Here is an 18238-nt window from a genome sequence, read left to right as displayed (position 1 = left end):
CATCTCAATGCTTTGCTGCTGCAAAGTTTGAGTTAGTACGTCGATGTGTGCGCGTAGTTGTGCTCCAGTTTTTAGTGGTTCCTCAGAATTCTGTTTTTGTTCCAATTTTTCAGGAACCTGATGTGTATTTCTTTAAGACTGTAGATTTTTATTTTTTAAGTCTTATATTTCAAAGACTGACTGGAAAGCAAGTTGATTTGCTATCCCGGTTGAGCCCCCAGTTAAATAATAATAATATTGGGTTTATTATTTTTATTTATTTATTGAACCTTTACGTTTGATGGCAATACTAAGACTAAAAGACATTAGGTTTGCTTACAACTATTTGTACTATCGACAGAACATTCATGTTGTTCTGTTGTGTTCTTATTTTAAGCTGATAAATATATTTGGATAAGTTCTTATGAACTTTTTATTACTGATAATTACAATACATTATTATGTGTATATGTCATGAGACATGTTTTTATGTTTACAGCTGATAAGGATTTGTTGAGGTGTTTAAGTACGTGAGAATGATCTTCCTTAACTCACTCGGCTACTTCAGAAGCAGTATGCCGAAATAAATACGTATACCGTTTTAGTAAACATGTGTAAAACTAGGAAAAATATTCGCCTAGGGGTCCAGAAAGGTTAAATAGGTTAAGCCTTCCTCTACATGTACACTCCACTATACCCGGGAAAATAATGGCGCACCCTAATGCAACGCACAACACCTGAAAACACTCACAGGTTCTCGCCACATACGACGCACCACACCACACTCAACATTTGAAAACACCACACATGATGACAGACCACACAGCAAATTAACAAATAGGACGGGAGCATCGCGTTCGTTTTCGTCTACGGGCCTGATCGCCACATCATTTTGTTCTTTTCGATTGGTCAACCCGTGTGATAAAACTACGGCAAGCTGCACCTTTCAAAACTCGTAATGCTGATTCATTGCGGACATATGCGTTACCTACATTAACACGATAAATTTCATAATTATTTATAATTATATAATTACTAGTCTTGTGGGCGCAATGTCGCCTACGTATATATTGGCGCAATATGCCTTTTCAGAGGCGTCACAGAAGCCGTGTAGTTCGGCTTTGTGCTCTGGGCATAGTTTATCCATCGAGGGATTTGTATCTGTGAGATATCATTTAGATTGCTCGCAAACTGGGACCACTTTTCTAAACGAAATGGTTTTATTTGTTCATCCAAATCGGTTCCATCTATTCATAATTCTTGTATTAGTCTTTTGGCTTGGATCATAATTGGCGAAAGCCATCCTGCGGCGTCGAAAGGTATTGCCACAGAGAATAAAATTTGTCGGTTTGTTATGGCGGATAATGCTGATATTGACTCTGTAGTATATGAAAACTGGTAGATATCGCATTCCATTGTATCCCCAGAGTTTTTGTTCTAATTTCCTTTTCGAATTTAAGGAAATTACTGTCCAACAGATTTTCTTTAAGTATGTCCTTTAAGATATTAGCGTGGTTATCTTTTTGTAGAAAACTCCGACCTACATATTATAATTCAGAATCAAATCGTAGGCACTCTGTATTCTTTCAAATCTATCGACTGTGAAGCAAACGAAGACGAAGCCACTAATTACCCAACTGAATTTTTAGACTCCTTGGATGCGGCTGGTTTACCACCGCACAATTTGCAACATAGGGTTGGCTCGACAGTGATCATGATTAGAAATTTAAACCAACCAAAACTGTGCAATGGAACACGTTTGGTGATAAGAAAACTGATGAGCAATGTGATTCCCGTATTGATATTCAAAGAATTTTAGAGAAATTTAGAGACGAGGAAGTTCTTACTCCAATGCCCTTTGAATTTAAACGAATTCAATTCCCGATTCGTCTTGCCTTCGCCATGACGATTAACAAATCACAGGCTCAACCATTGACTATTTGTGGCCTCAATCTAGAAAATGCATGTTTTGTACGTCGCATGTATAAGTGTCGGTAAACCATCCGCTTTATTTGTTCTTGCGCCTGGCAAAAAAACAAGGAATGTCGTTTACCACAAGGTGCTTGAATGAATAGAGTTAATCCGAGTGCATCACATGCTACACAACATACTTTAATTTATTCATTTATTTTCTGACACGTGTTTGAAGTACTTAATTTTAATTGTATTCTCTTTCTGTATGTATTGTTGATCATAATTAAATACTTTCATATATCTATCTATGTTCATATTTATTTTGTATCATTGTATTACCTTCATCAGAGCCTAAATTAGTTCAGCTAAAAGATAACACGACATTAATTGACTGCTAGGCGGTAAGAAGTTCGCCGGGTCAGCCAGTATATATGGTATATATTATATTAAAAAATTATTGATTGCCTTAACTTATGCGCTTACATTTGTATACATATACTCACAACAACCACAAAATAAAAAATTAAAGTTCAAGTATTTACGTGCAACGAATTTCTGACAGTAGCCCTTAGGCTTAATAAAGCAACTAGCGGGACTGCGTAACAACAAGTAAGCTAAAGACACAATAACAATTAAAGCTAGAATCTATCTATCTTATATATTTGCATATAAAATTATATCCGAATATATGAACATAAGCGCCAGCAGAGGAGGCCGATGAACAACATTGCGGGATACAGTGTTGAAAATTCATATTTAGATGAAAAAGAGGATGACATTTTAGCATCGAAGAATTTTTCCGAGCATACCGGAGTCGCTTTCATCCCTTACTTGGAGAAATCTTATCCAAATGTTTACAAGATGAACCACAGGAAGACATACGTAAAGTGTCAATTGACGCATTGAGCTCCTTCATTGCGGCTCAATACAAAGTACAAGATCTGCAAGGCGTTTCCAAAGCTATTATAATCTTGATACCAAAATTGGGCCAAATTGTGCATGATGACGAAGAGTTTCTGTTGTGTTGTCTGCACTTGTAGGTTTGAGTGATATTTTGAAAAAATTTAAGCAAATCTCTTTACCAACGGTTGAACTTCTTGATGTTGCCTTCTCTTGTATAACAGAAGTGCTCCAGGGCAAGGTCGATTGCCAATTTGACGAGTCTACTGGAGATGAAGACGAAGATGCTGAGGAGAGCGGATACGATGAGGCTATCGTAGAGTGTGCTGGCAATATACTTGGTTGTTTATGATCCTTCGAGCCGAAACGGAACAAACAACGAAAGCAAGGCGAAATCAGTCACACAATATACAAGAAAAAGCTTTCATTTAATTTTCTTATTAGCTGTTTTTATTCAATCATTCTTTGAAAATCATCTGCCAGCTGAGGTAGTACAGGGAATATTGGTGCAATTCCCATAACGTTTTGAAAATAATTATATGCAAAAAGCAGAAATTGCGATACATTTCTTTGTATTCACGTGTGAGTTCGGTTATAAGTGCGTCTAAAAAAACGAAGGAACATAAAGCAGTTGGTGCAAAGCCAAATAAGCAAATAACTGGCAACTTTGTAAGCATGTAATTTTAGCGAAAAGAGCGAAAAACTACTGGAATAAGAGTCTTCGGGAACAAAAAGAAATTTTTAGAATCCAAAATGCAGCAAATAATCCAAAGTATTACAAATTTACTTTCTTCGGCTAACGATGTAATCAAAAAATCCACCGCTGATTTACAGGAGGCTTACAAGCGTTCTGAGACTGTACCAGCTCTTTGTGAAATTGCCGTCTCGACAATGAATCCACAGGTGCGTCAATATTCTGTTGCACTACTTAAGAAGCATTTTGCGAAATTGCGTCAATGGAACAAAGTGCCGGTTGAGCAACAGCAAATTATTAAGCAGGGTATACTTAATGCCCTCATGCAGGAGCAGCAAAAGTCTGGGCGCAAAGCTTTTGCTCAATTTGTTGGTGTTTTGGTGCGTCACGAATTCAAAGAGTTTGACTCGTGGATGACCGAAGTGCTAAAGTTCACCTACAGCTACTGCTCTTCTACCCTAAGCAAAGCGAGCTAGGTTCGTCTTTATTTGCTATTTTGGCTGATGCGGCCCCTGATCAATTTTTGCAGCACATGGAATCGGTTTCATATTGGAATGGAATGTTCACTGCTGCAGTGGTGACCACCGATGCAACTGGCAACATGGCTACACCTGGTATTTTCAACATTCCAATTGATATGACTTCTTTGGTGCCGTTCACATTGGGCCACAGCACAGCACAAACGTTGCAGAAGTCCATGCCGTTAATTGTTAAATCCCTTCAAGCATTTGCTGTGCACCCTGAGGTCGATCAATTCGTTTATGTTTTTGATATTCTCGAGAGTATGATAGCGCTATGCGCATAAAAGTCGTGGCTTACGTTTGCTGGTTCATTCGCCTTAAGAAAAAACTGATTTTCAAACAAAAGTTGATCAAGCCCATAATTTGAATTGTTTTCAATTTGATGGCCACTGAACCCGAAAACGAAGACGATGATGAAGAATACTTTTTGGGTGAAGACAACTCGAATCCGATGACAAGGGTTACTTAAACAATGGACCTTGCACTGAGCATGCCACCAGAGAAATTGACTCCGCCATTATTGCACCTTTTGAAGCCCGCCTTGCAGAGTCAAGACCCGCTGCCACGTTGTGCTGCCTACTTAAGCATAGCTGTTATAGCCGAAGAATGCTGGGAGGCTATTTGCAACAAATATCTCGAAACCATGCGAAGGAAAATCTTTCGGTTTGAGCACCCGCCTTCCCTAAATTCATTTCGTTTTTATCAATTGATTTTACTAGAGGTAAGTGAAATCAAAATTAATTTCGTACTTGGTTTTTATGGTTGTATGGCTAACTGACCACTTATCCCCATCACCATAAGACATTATCACACCACATTCACCACATCAATTCACATCCACATCATCACACCTACCTCCCATACATTCCACATCACTACACCATGCACCAACACGAACACAAATATAACATCATCACGATCACACTACAATATAGCCATCAATAGATATATAAGGGACTACAAACGGATCCCGTACGCTTCTTTTTAGCACCGGTTCGCTTTCGACGGAACATCTTTCGGTTCGAACACCCGCGTTCCTTTAATTAAGTTCGTTTTTATCAACTGATTTTGATAGAGGTGAGTGAAATCAAAATAATTGCGTACTTGGTTATTTATGTCCTTCGAGCCCTAGTGAACGGAACTATGGGTTATTAAACATAAAAGAAAAAAATAATAATAATTAAATAACGTGAACAAAAACTAACAGCGTGAATAAAAAATAATGTGCCAATAAATGAACAAATAGTGAAAAATAACCGGTTCATTTATTGGAAAACAAATAAAAAAATAACCGTGTATTGACAACAAGTGAACAAAAAAAACCAAAAAGGTACAGTGACAGTTATTGGAAAAAAAATTCAGTGTAATCTAAAGAAATATACAAATATATATATGCAAAAAGCGAATTTGAGAGTTGAGTGACCGAACATATGTTCGAACACATAAACATACATATATAACATAAAAGTGGAAAAGCGGATAAACATATTAAATGTGCCAAAAAAACAAAAACATAAAATCAGAACATACTTAAACACAAAAATAAACGGGCGCGAAACCAAAAAACCAAAATTCAGAACTCGGCGCGAATCCCAAAATTATACATAAAAAACAAAACGTTAATAATCAAATACGGGCGCGAGATTAACAACAAAATATATATGTATGCAGCAGCTAAAACACAGGGAGAGAGATACACAACAGGCATCGGCCATAAGGCAAAAAGGGAAAACCACAAAATCCTCAAAAAAAAAAAAACACACACACACATCCATTCTCCCCAAAACCCCCTTGAGGCGAGACAAAGAAAGTATATCGTTTTAATTTTTTTTATTAACTAGCAAACCTGGCGAACTCCGTTTCGCCACCAGATGGCTTCGTTTTATGTAATATTTTGTTTGGTGATTAAAAGATGAAGAACATTTTTTTTTTGTTTTATATTTGGAAAGGAAAAAATTTATTTCATTTCACAACAGTAATGAATTCATTTCGATTACAAAAATGAAGTGTTTTTTAGTTGAACTTCTCTAAGTAAATGAAAGGGGATCCAAAATAAATACTGGATCGAAGCGTTATACGTGTCCGCAAATTATCCGTTTCATTGAAGTGCTCTTTGAAAAACCACATTTTTTGTTTTTTGGTCTGACGTTAGCACACACAAAGCGGATGGTTTCCCAACTCGTGAACATGCAACGTATAACTGCCCATGTGAAAAACAATGATTTTCTAAATTTATCCCGCAAACACTAAGCGATTGGCCATGCGACTTGTTAATTGTCATTGCGAACGCAAGGCGAACTGGAAATTGCTATCGTTTGAAGTCAAACGGAAGATCAGTCGGAATCATTGGTATCCGAGGAATATATACATTTTCACCTGCGTACTTTCCGTTAATAATGGTTGCCTCAATCAATTTCAGCATAAGTCTTTTTACCGAAAATCGAGTACCGTTGCAAAGTCGCGGTGGATTCAAATTACGCAATATCATAATAACTGTACCAACTTTGAGTTGCAAGTTATGTGGTGGAAATCCTGGTAACTCCAGAGAGTTCAAAAATTCCGTTGGATAATTTACTACATCATCGGGATTTGTTATGGAATCAACGGAATTGTATGTCACCAAATCGCCAGCAATTTTTGATTGAATGGTGAAACTCAGTGCCTGTACATCATTATTCTTTGCGGCAAGAATTGCTCGTTGACTTAACCAAGCATAATTCTGATAATTCGCAGTAATCGTTGGGAAAACATTTTCAAAAATAGCTAATTGAGAGTCTACAAATCGGCAAAAGTCGTTGGTAAGAGTAATTAATCCAGATGTCGCATCAACTGGGACTTTTCCATTTCCAACAGCTAACAATTGTTTGGAAAATTGTGCAGCGATTTGATCATCGCTCATTCAGCTGATCCACCATCGACGAAATGAAATATATTTGCAAAAATTCATGCGGTTCATCTGGTGTTGGCACCATTGAACCATGCAAATGATATATTTGTCCTTGTATCTTTAATTGCAAACAATCATTTGTTGAAGAATACGGTGTAACTTCTGATCGTGTGGTGTTTTTTTTGTTTTATTTTTTGTTTTTTATAGTAGGGGGAAGCATCGAAAGCCGAAGTGCGAAACTTTAATCCGCTAAACCTAACCTACTTTCAACCCAAATCTCTCCCACGGAACCACTGGACAAAGTATTACTTCATGGGAGAGAAGAAGACATTTAAGTCTCCTCTACGATAATACTAATACGATACGGCTAACTGACTCCTAAACTGTTGTAAGTGTCTCAATCTTTTCATTATCAAAGCTGACGCTTCGCTGACTGCTTTCCATTTAATAGATGGATCCAGTTTGACTTTTCCACTTGCGCAGCACAATCCAGCCGTTTCTCTTTTGAACTTTAACGCATTGCAATATCGCAATATAGTCGTCATTGGTCCAATATCTAAATTTGAATCACTGTAGTTCGCAGTGGGATCAGATTGGAATGCCAAGCGATTGTATGATACCAATGATCTTCGTGTGCTCACGCGTTTCTCAATCGGGCATTTTCACTTATTATATAATATTTTGTCTTTCTTTGCTTAAGTTCTGTGAATACACTTGAGTGGTGAATTTAACCTCAAATGCACGCTCCACATAATTTATAAAGTTCAACTTACCACCTTAAAGACAAATGCGTGTTGTTGAAATTGAATAAAAATTTGCACAATACACGTGATTGATTTGATGGATTCCAATTGAAATGTTAGGGAACGAATAACTTATTTTTCACAATTGCACAGTGAACACAATACCGGTTTGTCACATGAAATTAACTGAGCAGAGAACAATGAGTAGCTGTCAAAAAATGTATCACGCACCGGCGCCATCTACTTAAAATATTGGTTTGTAGTACATGCTATGTATCAGAGATGGCGCTGTATGAGAAAAAATATTTTCCCGCTTTTCTGTTGAAATTTTTCCTGAATTTTCTTTGCTATAAACCTCACGGAGCCCGAGACCTTTCCAACGAATACAAAACCGTGGAAATCGGTTCGTGCGTTCTGGAGTTATAGCGTCAGGAAGGAAAACCCGACTTATTTTTATATAATAGATTATATATGTATGTTGTAAATCCTGTATACTGTTAACGTTAACGGAAAATCCCTAAAAATTTATATAAAAAAAATTAAAAATCCGGTGAATATACTTATATACATATGTACTTATATAATACTATATTTACATATATATGTGTATATATGTATATTATATTAACAAATTATTGATTGCCTTAACTTATGCGCTTACATTTATATATATTATATATGCACACAACAACCACAAAATAAAAAATAAAAGTTCAAGTATTTATTTGCAACGATTTTCCCGCAGTACTCCTTAGGCTTAATAAAGCAATTAGCAGAACTGTGTAACAATAATTCAGCTAAAGGCACAATAACAATTAAAGCTAGAATCTACAGTAAAAAGACAAACTACATACATATACATTCAATCAGCAAACAATACGCAAATTGCATTTATCGATAAATCTTATAAAAAAACATTCACTTTAAAAGAGGAGGCCATTTTAGCAATTAAGAAATTTGCCGAGTATACCGGAGTCGCTTTCGTCCTTTACTTGGAGAAATCTTATCAAAATGTTTACAAGATGATCGATCATCCACAGGAAGACATACGTAAAGTGTCGATTGACGCATTGAAATTGTTAATTGTGGCTCTATACAAACTACAAGATTTGCAAGACGTTTTCTATGCTATTACAATTTGGATCCCCAAATTGTGTCAAATTGTACAAGATGACGAAGAAGTTTCTGTTGTGTTGTCTGCACTTGAAGGTTTGGGTGATCTTTTGAAAAAGATCGGTTAAACTTCGTGATGTTGTCTTCTCTTGTATAATGGACGTGCCCCAGGGCAAGGTCGCTTGCCAATTTGATGAGTCTACTGGAGATGAAGACGAAGATACTGAGGAGCGAATACGATGAAGCTATCGTAGAGGGTGCTGGCAATATACGTGGTTATTTATAATCCTTCGAGACGGATCGGAACAAACAACGAGTACAAGGCGAAATCAATCAGCTTTCAGTAAATTTTCTTATTAGTTATTTTTATTCAATCGTATTTACTTGTATCAATATCTGTAAGAAGCAAAAATTGCGATATATTTCTTTGTATAGTGAGTTCGGTTATATGTGCGTCTAAAAAACGAAGGAACATAAAGCAGTTGGAGCAAAGCAAGATAAGGAAATAATTGGCAAATTTGTAAGCGTGTAATTTTAGCAAAAAGAGCGATAAACTACTGGAATAAGACTCTTTTGGAACAGAAAGCAATTTTTACAATCCAAAACGCAGCAAATTACGCAAATTATTACAAATTTACTTTCTTCGGCTAATGACGTAATCAAAAGGGCCGCTGATTAAAAAGAGGTTTACAAGCATCCGGAGACTGTACCAGCTCTTTGCGAAATTGCCGTCTCGGTACTGGAGCCGCTGGTGCGTCAATATTCTGCTGTACTACTTAAGATGCACTGACCAAAATTGCGTCAATAGAACGAAAAACCGGTTGAGCAACATGCAGGAGCAGCAAAAATCTGTACGTAAGGCTATTGCTCAATTTGTTGGTAGTTTCGTGCGTCACGAAGCCAAAGTGTCTGATTCATGGATGAGCGAAGTGATAAAGTTCATCTACAGCTACTGTTCTTCTACCGATCCTAAGCAAAGCGAGCTAGATTCGTCTACATTTGCTATTTTGGCCATAAACCTAGCCACAATAAACGAGCTCAATACGTCAATTGACACTTTACGATAATATTTCTCAAAGTAAGGGATGAACGGGACTCCATCTTTTCATCTAAATAATTATCCTCCCCATCCTCCCCATCCTCCCCATCCGAGTTACCATTATCGATATCATCTTGCTTGAAGAAACGAAGTGAATTTAGAGAAGTGAGTTTCGAGATATTTGTTGCAAGTAGCCTCCGAGCATCCTTCGGCTATAGCGGTCATGTTTAAGTAGGCAACACAACGTGCAGTGGGTCCTGACCCTACAAGGCGGGCTAAAAAAGTTGCAATAATGGCAGAATTGATTTCTCTGGTGACACTCTCAGTGTAAGCAGATCCATTGTTTGAATAGCCGTTGTCATCGGATTCGAGTTGTCTTCACCCAAAAAGTATTCTTCATCATCGTCTTCGTTTTCGGGTTCAGTTGCCATCAAATTGAAAATAACTCGAATTATGGGCTCGATCAACTTTTATTTGATAATAAATTTTTTCTTAAGGCGTACCAACCAGCCAACGTAAGCCACGGCTTTAATGCGCACATCGCTATCAAATAGGGCATTACTTGCTGCCTCCAAGCAGAACTCCAACCACATTTTGATGTGATTGTTCAGCAATTTAGCATTCAAATCTGCCATACTCTCGATAATATCAAAAGCATGAACAAATTGATCGACCTCAGGTGCACAGCAAATGCTTGAAGTGATTTAACAACTAACGGTATGAACTTTTGCAACGTTTGTTCGGCTGTGTTGTGGCCCAATGTGAACGGCACCAAATAAATCATACCAGTTAGAATGTTAAAAATAACAGTAGATGAACTTTAGCACTTCGCTCATCCATGAATCAGACTTTTTGGCTTCGTAACGAACCAAAACACCAACAAATTGAGCAATGGCCTTACGTACAGACTTTTGCTGCGAGTGCATGAGTGCATTAAGCATACTCTGTTTAATAATTTTCGTATTGACGCAATTTTGCTACGTGCTTCTTAAGTAGTGCAACAGAATGTTGACGCACCTGTGGCTCCGTTGTCGAGACCGCAATTTCACAAAGAGCTGGTACAGTCTCAGAACGCTTGTAAGCCTCCTGTAAATCAGCGTTAGCCGAAGAAAGTAAATTTGTAATAATTTGCGTCAATTGCTGCATTTTGGATTGTAAAAATTGCTTTCTGCTCCAAAAGGCTCTTATTTCAATAGTTTATCGCTCTTTTCGCTAAAATTACACGCTTACAAATTATTTCCTTATCTTGCTTTGTACCAATTGCTTAATATTTTTTCCTTTGTTAGACGCAAATGTGGGTGATCGATCATCTTGTAAACATTTTGATAAGATTTCTCCAAGTAAGGGATGAAAGCGACTCTGGTATGCACGGTAAAGTTCTTCAATGCTAAAATGGCCTCCGCTTTTTCATCTCAATATTAATTTTTAACACTGTATCCCGCAATGTGGTTCAAATCATCATCCTCCCCATCCGAGTTTTCACTCTGCTGGCGGTTTTACCGACTGCGCTTATGTTAATATTATATATTCGGATATATTTATATATATCAATATATAAGTGAATTTTTATACTCTCGCAACCTGTTGCAACCTAACGGTTGTTTATATCACCTAAAACTAATCGAGTTAGATATAGGGTTATATATATATAAATAATCAGGATAAAGAGACGAGAACTTGAGTAAAAATTGAGATATCTTTATGAAACTGGGTACACATGTTTCTTGGTACAGTAAGACGGTTGGTATTGCAGAAGGGCGTGATCGGACTACTGCCACGCCCACAAAACGCCATTAATAAAAAACAAATAAATTGTCATAACTAAGCTCCGCAATAAGATACAAGACTGTTCTTGGGTACGCGAGATCACATTAGGGAGGGGCATCTGCAGTTAAAATTTTTATCTTTAAGTGGGCGTGGTCCCGCCCTTAATAGGTTTAATGTGCATATCTCCTAAACTACTTAAGCTATAATAACAAAATTCACTGGAAGCAAATGCTATTAGCACCTCTACCTACTGTGTGAAAATGGGACAACCCCGCCCACTACCCATGTAACGGTACTGTTAAGAACTACTAAAAGCGCGATAAATCAAGCACTAAACACGCCAGAGACATTAAATTTTATCTTAGGGATGGTATGAGATGACTTTATGGGAACCGCTTTCAAAGTTAGACAGTGGGCGTGACACCGCCCACTTTCAGGTGAAAATCCATATCTTGGGATCTTTTTAACCGATTTCAACCAAATTCGGTACATAACATTCTTTTTATATTTCTATGTTATAGTGGGAAAATCGGCGAAATCGGATTACAACCTCGCCTATGTTCCATATGACATCATTTTAAATTCCACTTGATTATTTCACTTTCCACTATGCAAATCAAGCAACAATAATTATATCGGCGTAAAACTTTGCGTGAATAATACGTTTAAAGTATGCCCAAAACCAAAACTGTTCAAGCCCCTAGGTACTGAATATGTGCACCCCAGTACCTATAGTTAACTTTTTAACGTAAATATCGGCCATTGTGTAAGATATATAATTGAAATTTATATAATAGAAGAAATAAATGAAACTATCGATAATAGTATGTCTTTGTTTCAAAAATGGGTTGAATCGGATCAATAGTTCTTGTAGCCCTCATATATCTAATATAAATATTTTTGAACTTCCGCGTGTCTTTACACCGCATATCTGAGTTAATTCAATGAAAATGAGAGAGCGTGTTTTACTCATAACAAGATCAAATCGGGTGAAAATTTTCCTCAGCTCCCATGTAACTAATATCAGGATTTTCGAACATTCGTTTGACTTTACTCCATTTGATTGGTGATGGTATGTGAAGTACCTTAATGAAACAGTGGGAGCATTTTATTAGTCTGTGGCATGTTAGTAGTATGTTGTATTGGAAAAAATAAATTAAGCGGGTTAATACTACCCTCAAATTCCATATACTACTTATAATGCTTTTCGTTATTCTAACTAGTTTTATGCCGAATATGTCGGCCAGTGAGTATTAATATTTATTTTTTATATAAAATTGCTTCCAAATATGTTCTCGAGTATAGCTGAGCAATGTCAAAATTAATATATTTCTCTATCCACCTTTCCGTTTTTTTGGCTTTTGAATTTCGCGGCTATGTACAAAGCGCTACAGAGCTCGTATCTGGCAACACTATACATAATTTGAAAGGTCCTGACATAACCTACAAAACAACGCTATGCATGATTAGTTTGGATATTGCGTTCAACAGTTATAGACGTGTAAACATGGAGTTCACTAATGCCGAAATTCGCGCTATTTTAAAGTTTTCCTTCGTTAAAGGCAAATCCGGTAGAGAAACGTTCCGTGAGAATAATGGTTTTTTTGGGGGATGGTACTCTATCACTTCGAACCGCGGAGGAATGGTTTCGACGATTCAGAGCCTGTGAAAACGACACCATGTATAAGCCAGCCGGCGGAAGACCTGTGACGACAAATACCGATCAAATCATGGAATACATCGAGTTAGACCGGCATATGGCATCTCGTGACATCGCCCAGGAGATGGGAGTTAGTCACCAAACCATTTTGAACCATCTGCAGAAGGCTGGATACAAACAAAGTTTGATGTTTGGGTGCCGCATAATTTGACGCAAAAAAATCTTCTGGACCGAATCAACGCCTGCGATATGCTGCTGAAACGGAACGAACTCGTCCCATTCTTGAAGCGGATGGTGACTGGCGACGAAAAATGGATCACATACGACACTATCAAGTGAAAACGGTCGTGGTCGAAGGCCGGTGAATCGTCCCAAACAGTGGCCAAGCCGGGATTGACGGCCAGGAAGGTTTTGCTGTGTGTTTGGTGGGATTGGAAGGGAATCATCCACTATGAGCTGCTCCCATATGGGCAGACGCTTAATTCTACCATCTACTGCGAACAACTGGACCGCTTGAAGCAGGCGATCGACCCGAAGCGTCCAGAATTGGCCAACAGGAAGGGTGTAGTGTTCCACCAGGACAACACCAGACCACACACTTCGTTGATGACTCGTCAGAAGCTACGGGAGCTCGGATGGGAGGTTTTATCGCATCCACCATATAGCCCGGACCTGGCACCAAGTGATTACCATCTTTTCCTGTCCATGGCGAACGCGCTTAATGGTGAGAAGTTGGCCTCAAGAGAGGCCTGTGAAAATTGGCTCTCCGAGTTTTTTGCCAATAGGGACGCAGCCTTCTACGAGAGGGGTATAATGAAGTTGGCATCTCGTTGGCAACAAGTTTACGAACAAAACGGCGCATATTTTAACTAAATCCGATCACTGTAACACTTTTTATAAAGCATTGAATTAAGAGCAAAAAAGCGGAAGGGAAATAACGGTCAACCTTATATAAATGATTTCCGTCTTTCCACCTGACTTTACACCGTTCCGGGTGATAAAAATGTAATATTTTAACGAAATTAATTGGAAAAGATTTCTTAAAAATTATGTGGTTTGACGCTGAATTAGAATGAAATTTGTATATACTAAGTCTAAACCTCACACCTTCATATAATGAATTCCGATTCTCTGGTCGACGTTTGCCACCTAAGCTTATAATATAAAATTTAGCCACTTTGGTGGAGTTAATATCACATTCATAATTATGTATATCTCACTTCAAGCAATAAAACTGAGACTAAGTTTATGGCCTTTAATATAAGTCAAGAAGATACCAAATTTGATTGTAATTAAATCACTATTTCATTTAATAATGCCTGTTTAATACTTTCTCAATAATAATAATAATATAAGATTTGAACGAATTTCCTGGCCTTTGAATCTATCTTCAACATATTTAATGTTGTTCACACATACTACATATGGTATAATTTTTTTCGTTAATTTGATAATTTAATGAATTTAAATGAACAGTTTTTCTAAAAATAACGTGGTATATCGCCACGATACCAAATTTGATTGCAATTTAATCACGATATCATTTAATAATGGATGTTTAATTCAACATTTTTTAATATACGGTTTGGAGGAATTTTCTGGTCTTTGATTTTCCCAGCTCACATGTACTACTTATGGTATAATTTTTTTCGTCAATTTGATAATTTAATGAAATTAAATGGACAGTTTTTCTTAAAAATAATGTATATCGCTGCATATGAATGAAATTGGTCTGGACTTTGTTTAAACCTTATAACCCTAATATACTGATTTCCGCTCCTCTGCTACAACTATTAAATCTAACCCTTTTGGTTCAGTTTATATCACATATACCATGTTTGAGTTAAATAGCTTCTTTTTATAAAAGTTAACATTTCGGAGAAAAAAATAGTACCGACACAAAATAAATCTATGATCAATAACATAAGTTAATAAGATACCAAATAATAATCGAGTAATGAATGTTGAATTCTTTCGCAACATTTTTATACTTTCGCAACATGCTGCAACAGAGTATAGTTTTGTTCACCAAAGAGTTGTTTGCATCACCTAAAGTGATAGATATAGATTTCTATATACATATATTTCTTCTAATATTTTGTGATAGTCAGTGGATAGGTATATTTTCTCGGCCATCATGTTGAACTTATTACAAAATATACGAGACAACAATGTAAAAAAGTTTCTTAGAGTGCTGGACTTTGTATAGAGCAAATATATCTTTCTAGAAAAAATCGCATGAAATAAATATTAGTAGTGTAGTATCACAAAGTCTAAAGACCCTTTTTATGTAGTTATAGATAAACTGCGACCCCATCAGTTTACATGCTACTGTCTATTATTTCAGTTTTGCGACACATTTTAATATGAAGGTCATGAGGTGAACTGTAAACTCAAGAAAATTACATTTTTAACTAGTGTCGTTGGCAGCTTATGAAAGGTTTAGATATTAAGACAGAAAGAAGAAAATCTACATACCTGCTCTACATATGTGTATACCATACTTAGTTATATGTAAGTTATTGTTAGTTTAGCCTTCATGGGTAGACCCTTCAAAATAGGTACCATAGACCCCCTGTTTTAGAAAGCGTTTAACAAAAGTAATTTACGGAGGGGTTTTCCGAGAACTTAATTTCAATACAATGAAATAAACTACTAATTTCTAAAATATAAATATTACTAAATTTTATGTATTATTATGTAAGTGAATAGCTAAGTAATATATAGGTATACAAAAGTACGTAAGCTGTACCAACATCTTGCAAGAGTATAGTAAATATCAGTACATTGTGTTTGTAGTTTCAGTTTCACTATATTTCTTTATTCAAACTAATTTTGGTGTATTAGTTATACCTATAGTGTTTAAAGTATTATTATATACAGTGAAGAGCAAAAGCGTATTATATACAGTGGCGAGCAAACACATATACATATGTGCACCAGTACACCATAGTACCTATACACGGAACAGGAAAGGAGTCATAGCAAGGACTTACAAGGAATTACAGTGAAAGAGAGCAGCACCTAGGATCCAACTTTTCACACCCGGATGGACTGAATTATATAAGTATTATCTATAAGTATTTTATATATTAATCCATTTATTATTAATTAATTATGCCTAGATTAAGTAGAAAATCTATATTACTAAGTAGTCTTCAGAATAGAAGACGTATGAGAGTTCTTTGTTCAAACTCTTTATATAGAGATGGTGAGCAGTCACAGAATACTGTAAGCCACGCTAATCGTAAATAAGATTCCGATGTACGTCTGTCCGAACAAATTATCAAAACAAATCAACATAGAACCAGGCCGGAAAATCTCGAGGTACGGTCTTTTGAACAAAATTTAAATACTGTTCAACATCCACAAGATCCACAAATTCGCTTTGAAGAGCAAATAATAGATACTCGAGGTAATTGGTTTCGGCGTGAAGAGCCCGAGGTTTGATCTGTTGAGCAAGTTGCAAATACTGTTCAACATAGAACAAGGCGGCAAGATTCCCAAATTAGCTCTGAAGAGCAAATAAGAAATACTCGAGGTCATAGATCTCAGCGTGAAGACCCCGAGGTTCGATCTGTTGAGCAAGTTGCAAATACTGTTCAACATAGAACAAGGCGGCAAGATCCGAAAATTCGCTCTGAAGAGCAAATAAGAGATACTCGAGGTCATAGGTCTCGGCGTGAAGACCACGAGGTTCGATCTGATGAGCAAGTTGCAAATACTGTTCAACATAGAACAAGGCGGCAAGATCCCCAAATTCGCTCTGAAGAGCAAATAAGAAATACTCGAGGCCATAGATCTCGTCGAGAAAATCCTGAGGTACGTTATGATGAACAAAGTAGGAACACTAGGGATCATAAAGAACTTCACGCAAGAAATCCTTAGTATAGGAATTTAGAGCGCATTCGTGATCAAATGTAAAGGGAACATGCAAGAAGAAATCCTGAAATAAGGAGAGAGGAGCGTGATAGAGAAGCACAACGTCGACAGCTTAATAGGAGGGATATGAGGGAAGAAATTTTGAATCAGAGACGTCTTAGACAAGGTCAAGTTCGCCTTCGTAGAGATAACCCACTCAATAGACAAATTGAAAACCAAGGGCAGTTCCAACGAATTCGATTAACGAGAGAAACTAATGTTATAGAAACTGATAATAGTGGTAATTTAACAGATTTCAAAAACATTTATTTCCAAAATATAAATAAGGGCCCTACTGAAATATGTATTTGCTGCGGCGGCTTATGGTTTTCACAACAAGTTCGCAAATTAAATTTCGAAACTATTCCGCAAAGTCACTCGAATGCTGCATCCGCCTTCCTTTTAATGTAAAAATTTCCTTCAGAAGATGGAAATTCAATTTTTGTGCTACTTGCAAACGTGCGATTGTTAAAAAGAACGTTCCAAAAATATGTTTAGCTAACGGTCTAGACTTTCCTGAAATACCGGATTGTTTGAAAGGTTTAACCCCAATTGAAGAACGTCTCATAATGCCTAGATTGCCTTTTATGACAATCCGTCCGTTAGGATATTAAGGTCAGAATTTACTCAAAGGTGCTGTTGTTAATATACCAATTTCTGTTAACAATATTGTGACATCTCTACCAAGGTCCTTTGTTGAGGCTCATGTTATACAAATTCACTTAAGAAGGCGTTTGGAATACAATCATTACTACATGATTGATACCATACGCCCCGCAAAGATAATGGAAGCTTTGCAGTTTCTAGTGAATACCCCTTTGTATCGTGAGCACAATATACATATTAATGAAAACTGGATTTCAGAATTTAATAACCAAGAAGAAGTTCCGTTTGTTGCATCTGCAGAGGATTCCCGATTGGTTCAATCTTTTCATGAGGCACAAACTTCTCATGATAATCCCTCAGGTAATAATATTCCCACGGGGCTTTAAGCTTCAGAGCTAAATCCAGGCGGTCAAGAAACTCTTTTGGACAATATTCCTGTAGAAAACTTAGACTATAACCGTTTAGTTATAGCGCCAGGTGAAGGACAAAGACCA

The 18238-nt window shown here is 36.9% G+C and overlaps 1 pseudogene; it reads left to right on the top strand.

Moving 5' to 3' along the window:
- LOC138858279 (importin-4-like) overlaps positions 1 to 3145 on the top strand; it is a 79980-nt pseudogene extending 76835 nt beyond the window's left edge.
- The last annotated feature ends 15093 nt before the right edge of the window (positions 3146 to 18238 follow it).

Source organism: Bactrocera oleae, chromosome Y (genome assembly GCF_042242935.1).
Source record: "Bactrocera oleae isolate idBacOlea1 chromosome Y, idBacOlea1, whole genome shotgun sequence".
NCBI lineage: Eukaryota > Metazoa > Arthropoda > Insecta > Diptera > Tephritidae > Bactrocera > Bactrocera oleae.
The sequence above is the reverse complement of the archived record's forward strand: the minus strand, read 5'-3'. Positions and strand labels throughout refer to the sequence as shown.